Source organism: Amborella trichopoda, chromosome 13 (genome assembly GCF_054954075.1).
Source record: "Amborella trichopoda isolate Santa Cruz 75 chromosome 13, AtrichopodaSantaCruz75HAP2 v2.0, whole genome shotgun sequence".
Taxonomy (NCBI): domain Eukaryota; kingdom Viridiplantae; phylum Streptophyta; class Magnoliopsida; order Amborellales; family Amborellaceae; genus Amborella; species Amborella trichopoda.
The window spans coordinates 141,711-156,883 of record NC_142348.1 but is presented as its reverse complement, the minus strand read 5'-3'; the positions used below and the strand labels follow the sequence as shown (position 1 = coordinate 156,883).

Here is a 15,173-nt window from a genome sequence, read left to right as displayed (position 1 = left end):
ACTGTTTGATCTAGATTCGATGCTTCAGAGTACTTTATTTTTAATTTCTTTATATAAATTGTGTGACTATGAATTTGGTGCATTACACCTTCCCAATGGGCCGCACCTAAAAAAATATTAAAAAGAATTTTTCGATACAATATAATGATCAAAATACCCCTTGAAATTTTTAGGGGTATTTTTGTTATTTTATATTATTGGGACTATTTTTTTTATATTTTTTACAACTGCAGGTTTAAGAGAGGAGTGGACACCCAAAATTTGGTGTCAAAATATTTTTTAAAAAATAATTAAAAATAAAATAGTATAGAGACATGACATTGTGATTAGAGCCATCTCAACTGTCCATTTAGAATGGACGGTTGGATAAGGGGAAGTATATAAGTTTTATGTTGTAGGGGAAGCATAGAAAGCTTGCCCTTATCTAATAGGAAAAATGGCAGATAGGTATAAAAGAAAAAAGTAACTCCAAACCATGTGTCCAGGTCAAACCATTACTATTACCAACAACATCTACTTTCATTTTATCCATCAATATCACTTCTATCAATGGTAAAAATAACAAGAAAAAAGAAGAATAGAGAAAAATAGAATTAAGGCATCCATCGATACCAATCTATCAAGGTCCTATGCCAACGACCTTAGGGCGATAAAAGACAAAAAGTTTTAAGGCATCCAACCTAGAACGCAATTAAGGCATCCAACCCAGAACGCAATTAAGGCAATTAAGGCAAAATGGAGGCAGCCTCAAATAGAGGGGAGAGATGTGGAGTAAAAGAAAAACGCAATTAAGGCATCCAACCCAGAAGAGATAGAAAATGGTTAGACGGAAAAAATTGTGTCATCGAGAGAAAATAAAACATTCTCTAAGAAGAAAGTTTTATGGATCATACTAAATCTTTTTCTTGTAAACTGTAGATTCAGCCCTATAGTCTAAGAGTTTAGAGCTTAAATTGTCGAGAATTTCTCCTAGGACATTCTGAAGAAATTTTAAACCCAATATACAAAACACATGACAAGAACAGATAAAATCAGCTGAATCATAAAAGCATAACAAAATATGATGAGCTTCATAGTGCAAAATCAATTATAATAAAAAAAATGGAAGAGATAACAAACAAAAACAATGAGGAAAACCTATAATGGCACAGATATAAAGAAGATTGTGGTGAGAAAACATAAAGATGCAAAGGTTAAAAACCATCCAAGAGTAGGCACTCCATTTGTTAGCAAATTAGATCCCAAAGTCCCTCGAGTTCTTCTCTATGCTAAAAAAAACGCTTCGATCTCACAAGGTTTCATGTCCTACCTCCTTGACCTCTACCGTCTCTATAATCACCAGTGTTATAATCACCAGTGTTCGGCCAATGCATCAAACCTAATCGTTCAAGGTGGGTCTAAGGTTTACAACAAATATCTTTCTAAATGGGTTTATACTTTTTTCAAACACTTGGACCCAAAAAAAAAAAAGAGGAAAAAACAAAATAGAGTTAGTTAAGGATCTTAAAATATTTTCGTCCCCATAGATGTTTAACAAGTTCGTTAAAAAAACAAAAAAGTTCATCACATGCCTCATTTGTCCGTAAGCTTCGATGTTGTATTATGTGAAAAATCTATTAAAAATAATATTCATGAGGAAACTACCACAGTTTCCCAATGTTAAAGAAATGAATGGGTTCATGTGTGACAGACATTCATGGTTAATACTAAGCGATGTTATAAAACTTTGCTTGGGCCTTAGACTCGGCTCTTGCCTGAGAAAGTAACTCGAACAAGTACCAGGCAAAGTGGACTATAGATGATATACATATGCAAAGGTCAGAAACCATCCAAGCATAGGTTCTCCATCTGTTACCAAATCAGATCCCAAATTTCCTCAAGCTCTTCTCAAGTTCTAGAAAAAAGCCCCGATCTCACAAGGTTTCATGTCCTACCTCCTTGAACCCTGCCATCTTTGTTGTCAGCATTTTCGAGCAATGCACCTAACCTCATCATTCATGGAGGGTCTCAGGTTTACAACAAGTATTTCATTAAAGGGAATACCTTTCTAACTTGGTTTATGCTTTTTTCACACACTCATCATAAAAAAGAAAAACAGGAAAAAAAAAAATAGAGTTAGTTAAGGATCTTAAAATATTTTTATCCCCATAGATGTTCAGCAAGTATGTAGAAAAGAAAAAAAGAAAAAAACATCACATGCCTCATTTGCCCATAAGCTTCTATGCTGTGTAATGTGAAAAATCTATTAAAAATAATATTCATGAGTAAACTACCAAAATTTCCCAATGTTAAAGAAATGAATGGGTTCATGTGTGAGCATTTACACAATAGCCATGTGTGTGTGTGTGTGACAAACATTCATGGTTAATACTAAGCAGCGCTATTCCACTTTCCTTGGGCCTTGGAATCAGCCTGAGTAACTCAGCCAGACCCAAAAGCCCCTTAAAAAAAAGATTTGTTTAAAATGCTAATAAGTAAAATAAAAACTTTAAACCCGAAACAAAACTAAAAACATGTAAGGAATCCAAATAAGCTGAAAAGAATATAACAAATTGGATTAGAAAATATGGTTTAGGGTTGGAGATTCCAAATAAATTCCAAAAACATATATAAAAAAATAGGGCATTTGACAATAAAAACTCACAAACCATTGTAAAGCATATCCAAATTACATATACATAAATTGATCCCACCAGTTTATATAATTCTTATGTTTTTTTCGTTCTTTAATGTACCCTAGAACTAAGGCAAGCCAAAATCTGATAGAACCAATGCCATGAACTAGAAAGAAGAATTGATAGATGTAAAATTCATGAAACCATCAAATCCAGACAGTCCAAAAGAGGGGCCAGGAAAGACAAGAGAAATGACATATAGGTGTTGTCAATACGAGTTGACCTTTGTTTTGCATGGCATCTCTTCAGGGTGTGCATCCTTGTTGAGGCTTTGTTGAACCTCATTTATAGTCCAAAAATTTCATATATTCACTTCTTGTGTTTCGTGAATAAGTTTATTGAGTTTAGTTGGAATGCAACAAACCGAGTTGTATGGAGCAGTCTTACTCTCAAAATCCCATAAATTTCTCTCTAATACTTTATCTAGAAAGAAAAGATGGGGATGAGAGATTAGGATGCATCTAACCTTGCTATGTGTACATAATTTACAAGGAGATATTAAGTGAGAGGCTGAAAGCTGTAATGGCCATGAACCTATAGAACCCAAAAAAAAACCTTCAAAATCCAAACTACAACCCAAACAAATGTCACAACACAAAAACCAAAGAAATCTATGTAAACCATACAAAAGAGAGCTTTATCAGAAAGCCACCTTTCTGTTGGTGGTATAAGACCAAGGTGCTAGATACGCAATCTTTTAGAAAACTTTTTGATTTTATTAAAACTCAAGGGTTTAAATTTATGAATATCTCAATAGAAAACCACAATACATAAATTCCGGCCCTCAAGTTTGGTTTATACACATTTGAATAATAAAACTTCAACCCTAATAGGTCCCTTACAAATCTTTTACTCAAAAATATAATTAAACTCCATACAATGTCCAAATACTCACAATGTACATTGCTACGACATATTACATGACTTGCACTCAAAATTCCTCGTTATATCAAAATTACATGATAATTTCATCTTCATTCTACATCCTCATCATGTATAACAATGTTTCATACACATCATACATTTGATCATAATAATCCAATGAGATTTCAATTCACATAAACAACTAAGCATAGCATTAAAGTTCATACCACAAGCTTAAAGAACAATCTTAGCATTCACATAACATACTCAATTCTATCAATTGTAAATCACTAAGGGACTGTTTGATAACACCCCAATATTGTGATATTATAAGACAATATAGAATCTAAAGAAACTCTTAATTTTATAAATTTACATGCCTTGTTTGATAGAGTCAAAGCATATCTTTTGAGATTCAAATAACGCCCAAAAATCCGAATATCAATCCGAATTTTGCGGCATTCAATTTCCACATCAAAATTTTTGCATGCGTCTTTCCCCCAACAAAGATCCTACCTCTCTCTGCCGAGATGAAAAAGCAGCGGCAAGCATGCCAGGAATCCTTCCTTTCTCTCTCTAGAAAACCCAATTTTGAACATAGGCTACTCCCCCCTATTTGTTCTTGGGGCCCCTTCTCCACCACTAAATCTCAGACCCCAATAGAGCTCCTGCTCATCTCTCTCTTCTCTACACTCATGCCTTTTTTCTCAATCCTGTACCTCGATTCCAAAAAGTCCCCATTGCTTAACCTCTTAAGATTTCCAAAACCTCTAAGCTTGGGTAGGCTGATTAACATGGGCATGAGCTCGAATATTGTGTTAAAAAGGTATATATTTTTTGTGGGGTTGTTGAAGAAGAGGAGGTTTGAAGAGTGGAGGTCGTTGCAGAGATTGTAAATGGTGACCATGTGAGCAGCTGCAGAGATTAGGTGTTGGAAACCAGGGCTTGTGAAAAGGGCATGGGCATGCCTTGCCCCCCTGAGAGAGAGTGGTTGAGTTGAGAGAGAACGAGATAGTGCAAGAGTGTGCAAGAGTGTAGGCAATTGGGCCTATAGAGAAATAGCTCATGGAATTTGAGTTAAAGATTGCCGTTCGAGAAGTGACCTTTTTTTATAAGGGTCTAAATCTTCATCATTACCATTACACGACATGTACACTAGATAGTTATCCTGAAAGTGGTTCTTTTTTGATAAGGGTCTAAATCTTCATCATTACCATTGCACGACATGTACACTAGATAGTTGTCCTGAAAGTGGTTCTTTTGGATAAGGGTGTGTGACATATATATGTGTAGAAGTGATGACTCCCTGCAATACTAGACTGGGTTGGAATGACCCATGGAGCATATTGTTGAAATGGGGCATGGAGTTGTCCTCAAGGACGGACTTGTAATCTATGGTTTAGAATCGTATCTTCTTCACTTTATTGGTTGAATTTGATAGTCCAATCATGAACCCTTGTCAGAGGTTGTGGGTCATGGCAACTATTGGGTCAGTTTGATAAGGTATAGTGAGATACGGTCTTTAGAGATGATAAGTCCTCAATATATTTGTCATACTCCTAACTCTATGGATCCTTCACATCAAATTTTCTTAGATATGTTTAAATATGTTAATTATGTTTTGGATAATTAAAAAAAAAAATTAAACCTCTCTAGGTATTTTATTTTATTGAGAAATTAATTTTAACTAAGAAAAATCAATTTCTAGATTTATTTTAATCAGAAAAAAAAATAAAATATTTTGAGATTTTATAAAATTATTTTATTATTTAAAATTATGTTTAAAGTATTTTGGACCGATTGGGGTACATTGGGCCCACCATATTATGGGACGTAGGCCCCACATGGCTACCCTATGGGTGGTGTGCCCCACCTCCTCCAAACTTTTATGCCATATGTTGACTTGATATTTTAGGAAATCTTTTGTGCAGAGATTTTGATTGATTTCAAAATAGGGAGGTGTAAGAAATTAATTGTGATTCATTTCAAAATAAGAAGATATAAAGAAATTAATGTGATTGATTTATTACTTTCTCTACATAATATTTGTTGGGAATGGAGTTATGGAAACTGAGGGATAATGGTTCTACCTCATCCTTTTAATCTTAATGGCTGATCTAAGGGATGAATGTGTGAGATCTCTTCACCCGACATATCTCCAAGATCAAAAGTCAAGATTATGTCTCACAAAGATGACAAAACCCTAACCTCATGAACCCTGACCTTTATTCTATATAAACTGGCTATGGGTGGGGCTCATTCTCTACACTTGATCTCTCTCTCTCTCTCTCTCTCTCTCTCTGTGTGGGTGTGTGTGTGCTTGAAGGACTGACACGCCACTCTCTAAATATCTCTCTCTTCTTCTTCTCCAAACTTTAGGGTTTAGGAAGGAAAACTAAGCCAAGGGGTGGCATGCTCAAGCCACATACCCTAGTCCTAGGTCTTGGCCTCATGTTCATGTGTTGAGCCTTGGTCAAACATATATTATGTTATGCTCTCTACTGGTTTTTGCCTAGGCATTCCAAATTTGTGAGACAAATTTTTGGACTTAGATCCCGTGTGCCATTGGTGGAGGAGACCCGGTGGGGGGTGTGCTAAGTCTTTGGGGGTAACCTAAGGCAATGTATAAGGTATTCTCTTAGTTTATGTTTTTTTGATTCTATTGCATCTTTATTTCTAGATCTGTATTTGGAACGTATTTTAATTTTAATGGGAAGCAAGTGAGAGTTCTTGGCAATTTTATTTGGTTCATATTGTATTAGGACACTTGTGAGTGATTTAGGTGGCAATACAATAAGAAGAAATAGAAGCATGTTAATTGGGCATGTAGGGCTCCGGCAAAGGGATTATAGGTTACCACAGTTACCCTTCTCTTTTAATGATGTGTCTATTAAAAAAAAAAAAACCAAGGAGAACATTTCTTAAGTATTTAAAAACCAAGAAAACAGTGGTAAGATAGAAATAATTGCAGATGAGCCATCAGTATTATAAAGTTCGATATTGCCACTGTGATTTAGAAAATTTGGAAAGCCATCAATAGTTTTAAAAGAACTAGGAAGAACTAACAAAACCAAGACCAGTTCTCAATAACTTGTTCAATACATTTTTCAGAAGGTAAATATAGTGGCAAATGAGTTGGCTAACTCGGAATCGGATGCATCTAAGAATACGTCATAGCTATATGAAACCATAGTTTGTAGTCTTTTTTTCTCCATGAAGAAACTTTCCTTATAGTCAAGTATCTTTATTAACAAAAAAAAATAAAAAAATAAAAAACCACTAAATGGCAGAGGCTTGTCAATTTTAAAAGGTACAATCCCTGAAAGTTCACAGATATGTTGCCAGTAAGGAAACAGAACAAATACTACTCTAAAATTGATAGATACCACCCTTATGTTTCCAAACCAACCCAACTCTGAATGACAATTACATCTGATTTGGATAAAAAAACAAGGAAAAATAAAGGTTCCATCTCCCATCTTGAAAATAACATGTCCTCTTAATACCAGTGAGCCCTATATTTGCACAAGTTCACATGTTGATGCTCCATTTCTCATTGCATGCAAGAAAAGAATTATAAAAAGAGAATATATCCTAAGGTAAATATGCATTACCGAGAAAAGCATCATGCATCTCTTGTTTTATGTTTCATCTTCTACCAAAAGACTTGACTATTTTCACTTTAGACTCCCTTGTTTAAGATGAAGCCTTCTAACACATATTGACATCCAGCAGCAAGCCACACTCATGAGCATGCATATTACCCTACACATCCCATGGCAACAAATGTTCATAACTTCACATGGTTTGGTCCAGCAATAGCATGGTTAGTGCTTTAGAATATTGAAACATACAAAGTGTCCATTCAGTCTAAACACTAAATATTAACTGCAGCTCATCTTCATTTCACAGGGAAAGCAACGAGACGAGGACTTACCAACAAAAGAAAAGAAGAATAGAGAAAAATGAAATTAAGGCATCCATTGATACCAAAGGAATATCGAGAGACTCGACCTAGCCACTTGGAAACTCGAAATGCATCCCGCGCTGTACACACGAGATTGTGAGGCACTGAACACCTCAGCCACTATGGTAAATAGTCAGGGTGAAAGGGGGCCCCCTTGGTGGAGCCCTTTCGAAGCATGAAAGTAACCCTTAGATGTGCCATTAATAAGGTCCGAAAATTGGGGTTTTGAAATACCCACCATAAAGAGCCAAATGGAATTCTGGACAAAGTCTCATCAATAATTTCCCAGTCCACATGATCATAAGATTTTTTATTACCAAGCCAGAGATTTTTGCACTACAACGGGAATGTACGCATTCATGTGCTATTAGAGCCCCATCGAGAATCTGGCATTCCTTCACAAAGGTCCCTTGGGATGATAAGATCACCTGACCAAGGACACGTTTAAGGCGGGAAGCCAGGCCCTCAAGAGAATTTTGTAGGAAGTATTAATCAGACTAATCGGTATGATGTCTTTAAGCTCTTCTGCTCTCTCTTTCTTGAGGATCTTGGTAATTCATCGCCTTATGGATAGTGGCTCGAGAGTGAAATTCAGAAAAGAAAGCCATGATATCAATCCTAAGGGTATCCCAAAAGACTTCGAAGAGGGCTATGGGGAAGCTGTCAGGGCTGAGGGTCTGGTCTCCATTGAGATCTTTAATGGCCTGGAGTACTTTGTCCTCTTAAAAAGGGCTTTTCAAAGAGGCTGCAGATAAAAGAGATATAGAAGAGAAGGAGACGTCCGCCATTTCTGACCTAGGACCAGAAGGGGAAGAGAAAAACTTGGAAAAATATTTGACAGCAGCTGCCTCAATGAGATTGGGATGGTCAACAATCTGGTCCCACACCTTGAAGTGGGTAATAGAGTTCTCCCTTCTTCAACAGTTGGCTATCTTGTGGAAGTAAGCTGTATGGGAGTCTTTTTGGTATCATAAGTTTCCAGGGAGCTGTGAACTCCATGATTTCAAGAAAAATTTGAGCATTTGAAGCTTTTTCTACAAGATAAAACCGGCCCACCCATTCACGAGGGGGGAGAAGGACTCCCAATGGTTACAGACAAGAGAGGGGAAGCCGGGCTCTTAGAGCCAAGACAACTCAAAGCGAAAAGGCTTAGGCCCCCGAGGAAGGGACTGGGTATGAAGTGGGCTTCGGAAGCACCAGAGAGTGGGTGCCAGGGAATTCATGATCCCACTCAAGAGGGGTTAGAAATCTATCTAATTTTGAGAGGCTTGGATTAGCCGAATGGCTAGACCAACGGAACTCCGCTCCTTCCAACAGGATGTCTAGAAGACTGTTATGAGCTAAGACATCAGAGAACTGTACCATTGAAGGGGCAGTTTTGTCGTAGGAATTACGTTCATGAGACCATCTGGTGATATTCAAATCACCTCCTACGCACCACTAAGAAAACGGGAGGGTCATCAAAGATTGTAACTCTCTCAATACGGCCAATTTCTCGTTGTCTTCTTGTGGCCCATAAATCACAATGCACTTCCAATAGAGGAAATCAGTGATCCTAGCTAGGGTCACTATGATAGAACTTGCCAATATGAGAGGCAACTAAGGCATGTTGAGATGGGACCCAGATACCGCCAGAAGGTCCGATTGCATCCAGAGCTAACCATTGGTAGGGGAAAACCTGGTTTCCACCAAACCAAGAAGAGAGGGAGAGTGGGGGAAGGAAACCTGGTTTCCTTCACTGAGGTTCAGCAGGCGTGCCTCTTGATCTGCCACAAAGTTGTGTGTAGCCCCGGTGTCTACCATAGCCTTAAGGTTTTTCATTGATAGACACTTCCACATTCATAAGCTCACGTGCTTGGGGCTTGACTGTCTTCACTTGCCCCTTCAATGAGCAGCCTTAGAGCCCTCATGAGTTTTTCCAGTGTAACGACTACGACCATAAAGAAAACGGACATAAAGAAAAGGGAAATGCTGGAGATTATGGCCTTGATAAGGGTCACTCTGCAGCCTGGTGAAAGGACTCTCCCTTTCCATGAAGCAGGTGCCACTCGACTTTGTCTATAACCAGGCTCCATAACTGGATTCGATGAAGGCCAATGCAAGATGGAAGGCTAAGATAGGATGAGGGCATTGGCTCTACAACACATCCCCATGAGTCAGTGAAGCATTTGACTATGGCTTGGTCAAGGCAGATTCCTGTCATCTTAGTTTTTTCTAAGTTCACCTTAAAGCTCGTAGCCAACTTGAAGCATTGGAGGAAGAGCAATAAACAACTAACTTTTTTAAAAAACGCATCGCAAAAAAGGAGGGTATCATCGACATATTGGAGGTGGAATATAGAGAGACCCGACCTACCCACTTGGAAACCCTAAATGCGTCCCGTGCTGTACACACGAGATAGTGAGGCACTGAACACCTTAGCCACTATGGAAAATAGGAACTGTGAAAGGGGGTCCCCTTTGCGGAGCCAACTCAAAGCATGAATGTAACCATTAGATGTGTCATTAATAAGGTCCAAAAATTGGGGTTTTGAAATACACCCTTGGATCCATCTCCACCATAGAGAGCCAAATGGAATTCTGGACAAAGTCTCATCATCATAAGCTTTTTGATTACCAAGCCTGGGATTTTTGCACTATAGCGGGAATGGATGCATTCGTGTGCTATTAGAGCACCATCAAGAATCTGACGTTCCTTCACAAAGGTCCCTTGGGAAGATAAAATCACCTGACCAAGGACACATTTAAGAGAATTTTGTAGGAAGTATTAATCAGACTAATGGGTTTGAAGTCTTTAAGCTCTTTTGCTCCCTCATTCTTGGGGATCTTAGCAATGAAAGTGGCATTCATCGCCTTATGGATAGTAGCTCGGGGAGTGAAATTCAGAAAAGAAAGCCATGATATCAGTCTTAAGGTTATCCCAATAGATTTTGAAGAGGGCTATGGGGAAGCTGCAGAGCTTTAATGGCTTGGAGTACTTTGTATTCCTAAAAAAGGCTTTCCAAAGAGGCTGCACATTCGTGAGAAATAGAAGAGAAGGAGAAGTCCGCCATTACTGGCCTAGGACCAGAAGGGGAAGAGAAAAGCTTGGAAAAATATTCGACAGGCACTGCCTCATGAGATTGGGATTGTCAACAATCTAGTCCCCCACTTTGAAGTGGGTAATAGAGTTCTCCCTTCTTCGACAGTTGGCTATCTTGTGGAAGTAAGTTGTATTTTGGTTTCCAAGCTTGAGCCATTTGACTTTGGCCCGTTGAGCCAATAAATTTCTTCTTTCTTTAGGAGGAACTGGTAATCATATTTGTGGATGGATCGAGAATCCAGATGAAGGGGAGGGAGGTCTAAGTTCTTCAATGGTGTCTCAATGTTGAATAGACCTCAAAAGGGAGTCTTTTTGGTATCAGAAGTTTCCAGGGAGCTGAGAACTCCATGATTTCAGGAAAACTTTAAGCATTTGATGCTTTTTCTTCAAGATAAAACCGGCCCACCCATTCACTAGGGGGGAGAAGGACTCCCATTGGTTACAGACAGGAGAGGGAAAGCTGGGCTCTTAGAGCCAAGACAGCTCAAAGCGAAAAGGCTTAGGCCCTGGAGGAATGGACAGGGTATCTAGCAAGATAGGTCTATGATTTGAGGCGGGCTTGGGAAGCACCAGAGAGTGGGTGCTAGGGAACTCATGATCCCACACGAGAGGGGTTAGAAATCTATCTAAATTTGAGAGGCTTGGATTAGCCGAATGACTAGACCAACTGAACTCCGCTCCTTCCAACAAGATGTCTAGAAGACTGTTATGAGACTATCTAGTGATATTAAAATCACCTCCTACGCACCACCTAGAAAAAGGGAGGGTGGAATAGATGGCAAAGGATGGGCTTCAATGAGGGCTCGTGCATGAAGGCATATGGTGAATAGGCTGGGTAGGCCTCGACATCAAAGCTAATTAGGTGAGGAAAAGGTGGCAACAAGGTTGGGACATGGGGGGAGAGAAGAGGAGGAGATGAATTAGTAGGAAAATGGTGAGGAGGACTAATGAGGTTAGGGGAGGGCATACAAAGAGGGGGTGCAGGAGGAAGGGGTTGCAAGCCTAGGATTGCATAGAGAAAGGGTGGAGAGAGAGAGGGGAGGAAATGGTGATAAATGGTTACAAGATCACTTATAATGGAAAATACCACCAGAGACTACAATAAACAGAGAATTCCCAAATTTCACGAACTGAGCTTTCAGTTATTTAGATATTCCTCCAGCCTAAGGGGATCAACAACATAGAATAACAATATTAAATAGTACCTGTACAGCAAGCAACCAAGTCTCTTGTAGCAAAGCTGAAAATATGCCTGAAATGCTTGAACAGCCAAGCCTCCACAGCTGGCGTAACTTATTGTTCTGTTCATCCAACATGGCATTATGTCAAACATGAGCAAGTGCTGCTAGGGTAAATCCCAGCTCTACCACCTACAAAAAATTACATTGATTTAAAAATAGAGATAACTGAGAAACCATCTTGTTTAACAAAACAAACAACAAATATCTATAATGCAGCTAGCAAAAGGCAAACAAACAGTACATAAAGCCTCATTTTCCATATTCAAGGGCTACATATACTTTTGTGGTCCATGTTCAAAATAATGACTAATCCCAAAGTTTCATTTTATATTTTTATTTTTTAGAGATGAGAGTAGATTTTTATTTTTTATTAGAGTTCATTTTTTAAATATAGGATTAGTAGGGATTTGTTTAGTTATAGATTAATAAAGTCAGTATTTTAGGACGTATCTTTTTTTAGAAAAGATAAGAGTAAGACTTTAGTTTGTTTTAGTGTCCGTATTTTCTAGGTGGGTTTTTATTTAGGAAAGTTACATTATTTCTTTTGAGTCTTTGAAACAAAAAGGTAAGTACAATGGAGTTAGCTTGGGAGGAAGGTTATCTTTTAGTTCGTTTAGGAAAGTTTATTATCTTTTAGTTCGTTTAGGAAAGTTTATCTCTTGTATTAGTTTGGGGGTACAAGGTGTTTATCATTAGTTTTTAGGAAATATATTTTGTTTCCTAATTTAAAGGGAGTGTTATCTTTTTGTGCTTGGTTGAAACTAGGGAAAATAATGAATCCCGTAGGTGGAAAGGATGAAGTAGGAAGTTGTAGTAATCTTTTAGGAAGTTGGATGGAAGAATATGGAAAGAATCTAGAGATAGATTTATTTTGGTTAGTTATCATTTTCAGTTTTTTGTAGGGAGATATATTAGGGGTTATCTTTTGAGAGTCACGTGAGAAGGTGATTTAAATGTATAAAAGGAAGCATGCATCATGTAAAAAGAGATTGAATTTTGATTAATAAAGAAAGAGTTTTCTTGGAGAGAGAGAGGGGCCCCTTTGTGGGTGTGTTTTCTTCTCTTGTGCTTATGGGCCCATGTTGGGATACTCGTATCCGCGTTTTGTTCTTTTTTCTTGTAATTTCCTTCATGGTTTTTATCTCTCTTAAACACTAGTGTGCTATAGTAATATGGGATGTTTTTTATCAAAAAACAAACCTTCCTCCAAAACAAACACGCCCTAAGGGTAACATATAGGTGGAGAGAGAGAGAGAGAGAAAGTGAGAGAGAGAGAGAGATTTATCACTCTATTTGATTAATGGTGGATAGGGAAAAGGGAGTAGATGTACAACGTACTCTAGTGAGAATAAGAATCTTTTTGGCTTCGAGAATGGTGTTGGGGTCGTGGTGGTAGCACGACTTGTGCCCCAGTTAAGGTCTAAGCTTACATTCTCACCTAACGCATTCAAAAACGGGTAAGGGCTCGTCATCCCCACTGAATTACCCAAAAAAAGAAAAAAAAAAAAGAATCCTTTTCACTTTAATATTTACTTTTTAGATATTTAAATAGGTTTTATTTTTGACAATTTTATATTAATAAATTTTGTCCTAATTTTTATTGTGTTTTCTCTTTTCACTTTCTGACTCGGCTCAGCTTATATCGGTCAATTTCGTCTAAATTTGGCTCGGAATGGCTCGTCTAAGTTAAAATACTCTTTAACTGAACTAGTATTAGCCGAGCTGAACTGAGTTGAGCCATTAAAAGCTGAGTCGAGCCGAGCCGAGCCAAGCAAAAATCAGCCGAGATAAGGGATAATTTCTAAAATATCAAAATTAAAAAAAGGGTCCACAAAAAAATCACAAACGCATTAAATTCAAAAATATACTTCGGACTTTTCTAATTGGGTTATAAAAAGGGAGAGAAGCTTGAATTTTACTGCAATTGCATAGGAAGAGCTAAGTTGCAAACATGCTTAAAGTAGTTCCATGGCTTTGTTCTAGTTTGCTGGGTTTTCAAGTTCAGGGGTCAACATATTGAAGCCCTGCCTCTCTCTAGAAATCCATGCCTCTAACTACAACAATAACAATGATAAGCAAGCCTTGAGAGAGAGAGAGGAGCATACCTCTCAAAGTAATGCATGAGAGAGAGAGAGACGAGCGTACCTCTCAAAGTAATACATGTGATGTGATGAGATAGAAAGAGGAGCGAACCTCTCGAACCACGTAATGATAAGAGGACCTTCACCCTCTCCTTAACAAAACCCTAAAAAGGGTAGGGTTTAGGATTTAAGGTATTACGGTTTAGGGTTTAGGATTTAAGGTATTAGAGTTTAGGATTTATGGTATTAGGGTTCAGGGTTAGAGTTTAGGGTTTAGGATTTAAGGTATTAGGGTTTAGGGTTTAGGGACTAATGTGATCCCCACTAGAGGTAGAGTAAAAAACTTTGGCGGAATTATGTCCTCTACTTCTTCAACATGAAGCTATGAACCCCTATAAAAGGACGGGAAAACAATAAGGTGTGAATTCTTATGATGTTTTGCTTGCCAACAAAAGTATTCAGCTCCTTGAAATTGTTTTTGTGAAGGTAGAGGCAGAAGAAGAAATCAAAGAGGATGTGTTGGATGTGGTAGAGGTGGACTTTATGGAAATACTACTAGGTGCAGCATCCTACATCCACCTAACCATAATAGCATTAGGAGTTCCAATCTGGGGATTTTTGATACAGTGTGTCAGATCTGTGGAAGGTGTAATAATAGAAATCATGTAGATACCCAAGACCATAATATGGGAGCAGCCAGCATGTTGCTCTAAATATTTTTGTAGAGAATCTCGCCATTACATCTCCTTCTGAAGCTGCATCGATTGTTGATAGTGGTACAACCAACCATTTGACAAGAAATCCAAGTATATTCTCCTCCCTCGTCCCTTACTCCGGTAGTGGGTCTATTTTAAATGGATATGGGTCCTCTCACCATATCACACATGTTGGGAATGTTTACTATTCAGTCATTTAATAGGCATATCAATTTCCAAAATGTTTTCCTCGTCCATAATTTCAAAGGTAATCTTATTTCTATGTCACAACTCACTAGAGAAAATCATGTCTTCTTTGTATTTACTCGTGATTGTGTTTTATTGAACGACCAACTATCGTGGATCACATTTGCTAGCGGTTCACAATGTGGGGGGTTCAACATAGTTGATGATGAGTCAAAGAAATTCTAAACTCTGGTTGTGTCTTGTCAAGCCAATAAAGATGCCAATGAATGGCATCATAGATTAGGTCATTGTAGTATGGAATCTCTAAATAAGTCATGTAAACAAGGGCTCATATCCTCTGATATTGATCATTATGAGTTTAT

General features: G+C 38.0%; 1 long non-coding RNA gene across 25 annotated transcripts in view; it reads right to left on the bottom strand.

The window, feature by feature from the left end:
• LOC105420908 (uncharacterized) overlaps positions 1-15,173 on the bottom strand; it is a 40,756-nt gene that overhangs the window by 20,417 nt on the left and 5,166 nt on the right. For 11 of the 25 annotated variants that reach the window (XR_016047786.1, XR_016047785.1, XR_016047775.1 and 8 more), the window contains one exon: positions 11,793-11,957. This is a non-coding gene — a long non-coding RNA (uncharacterized LOC105420908). Of the gene's footprint in view, positions 1-3,919; positions 4,615-7,153; positions 7,305-11,792; positions 11,958-15,173 lie in introns of those variants that run through there. The other 14 variants (XR_016047769.1, XR_016047778.1, XR_016047774.1 and 11 more) reach the window with 5 other exon arrangements.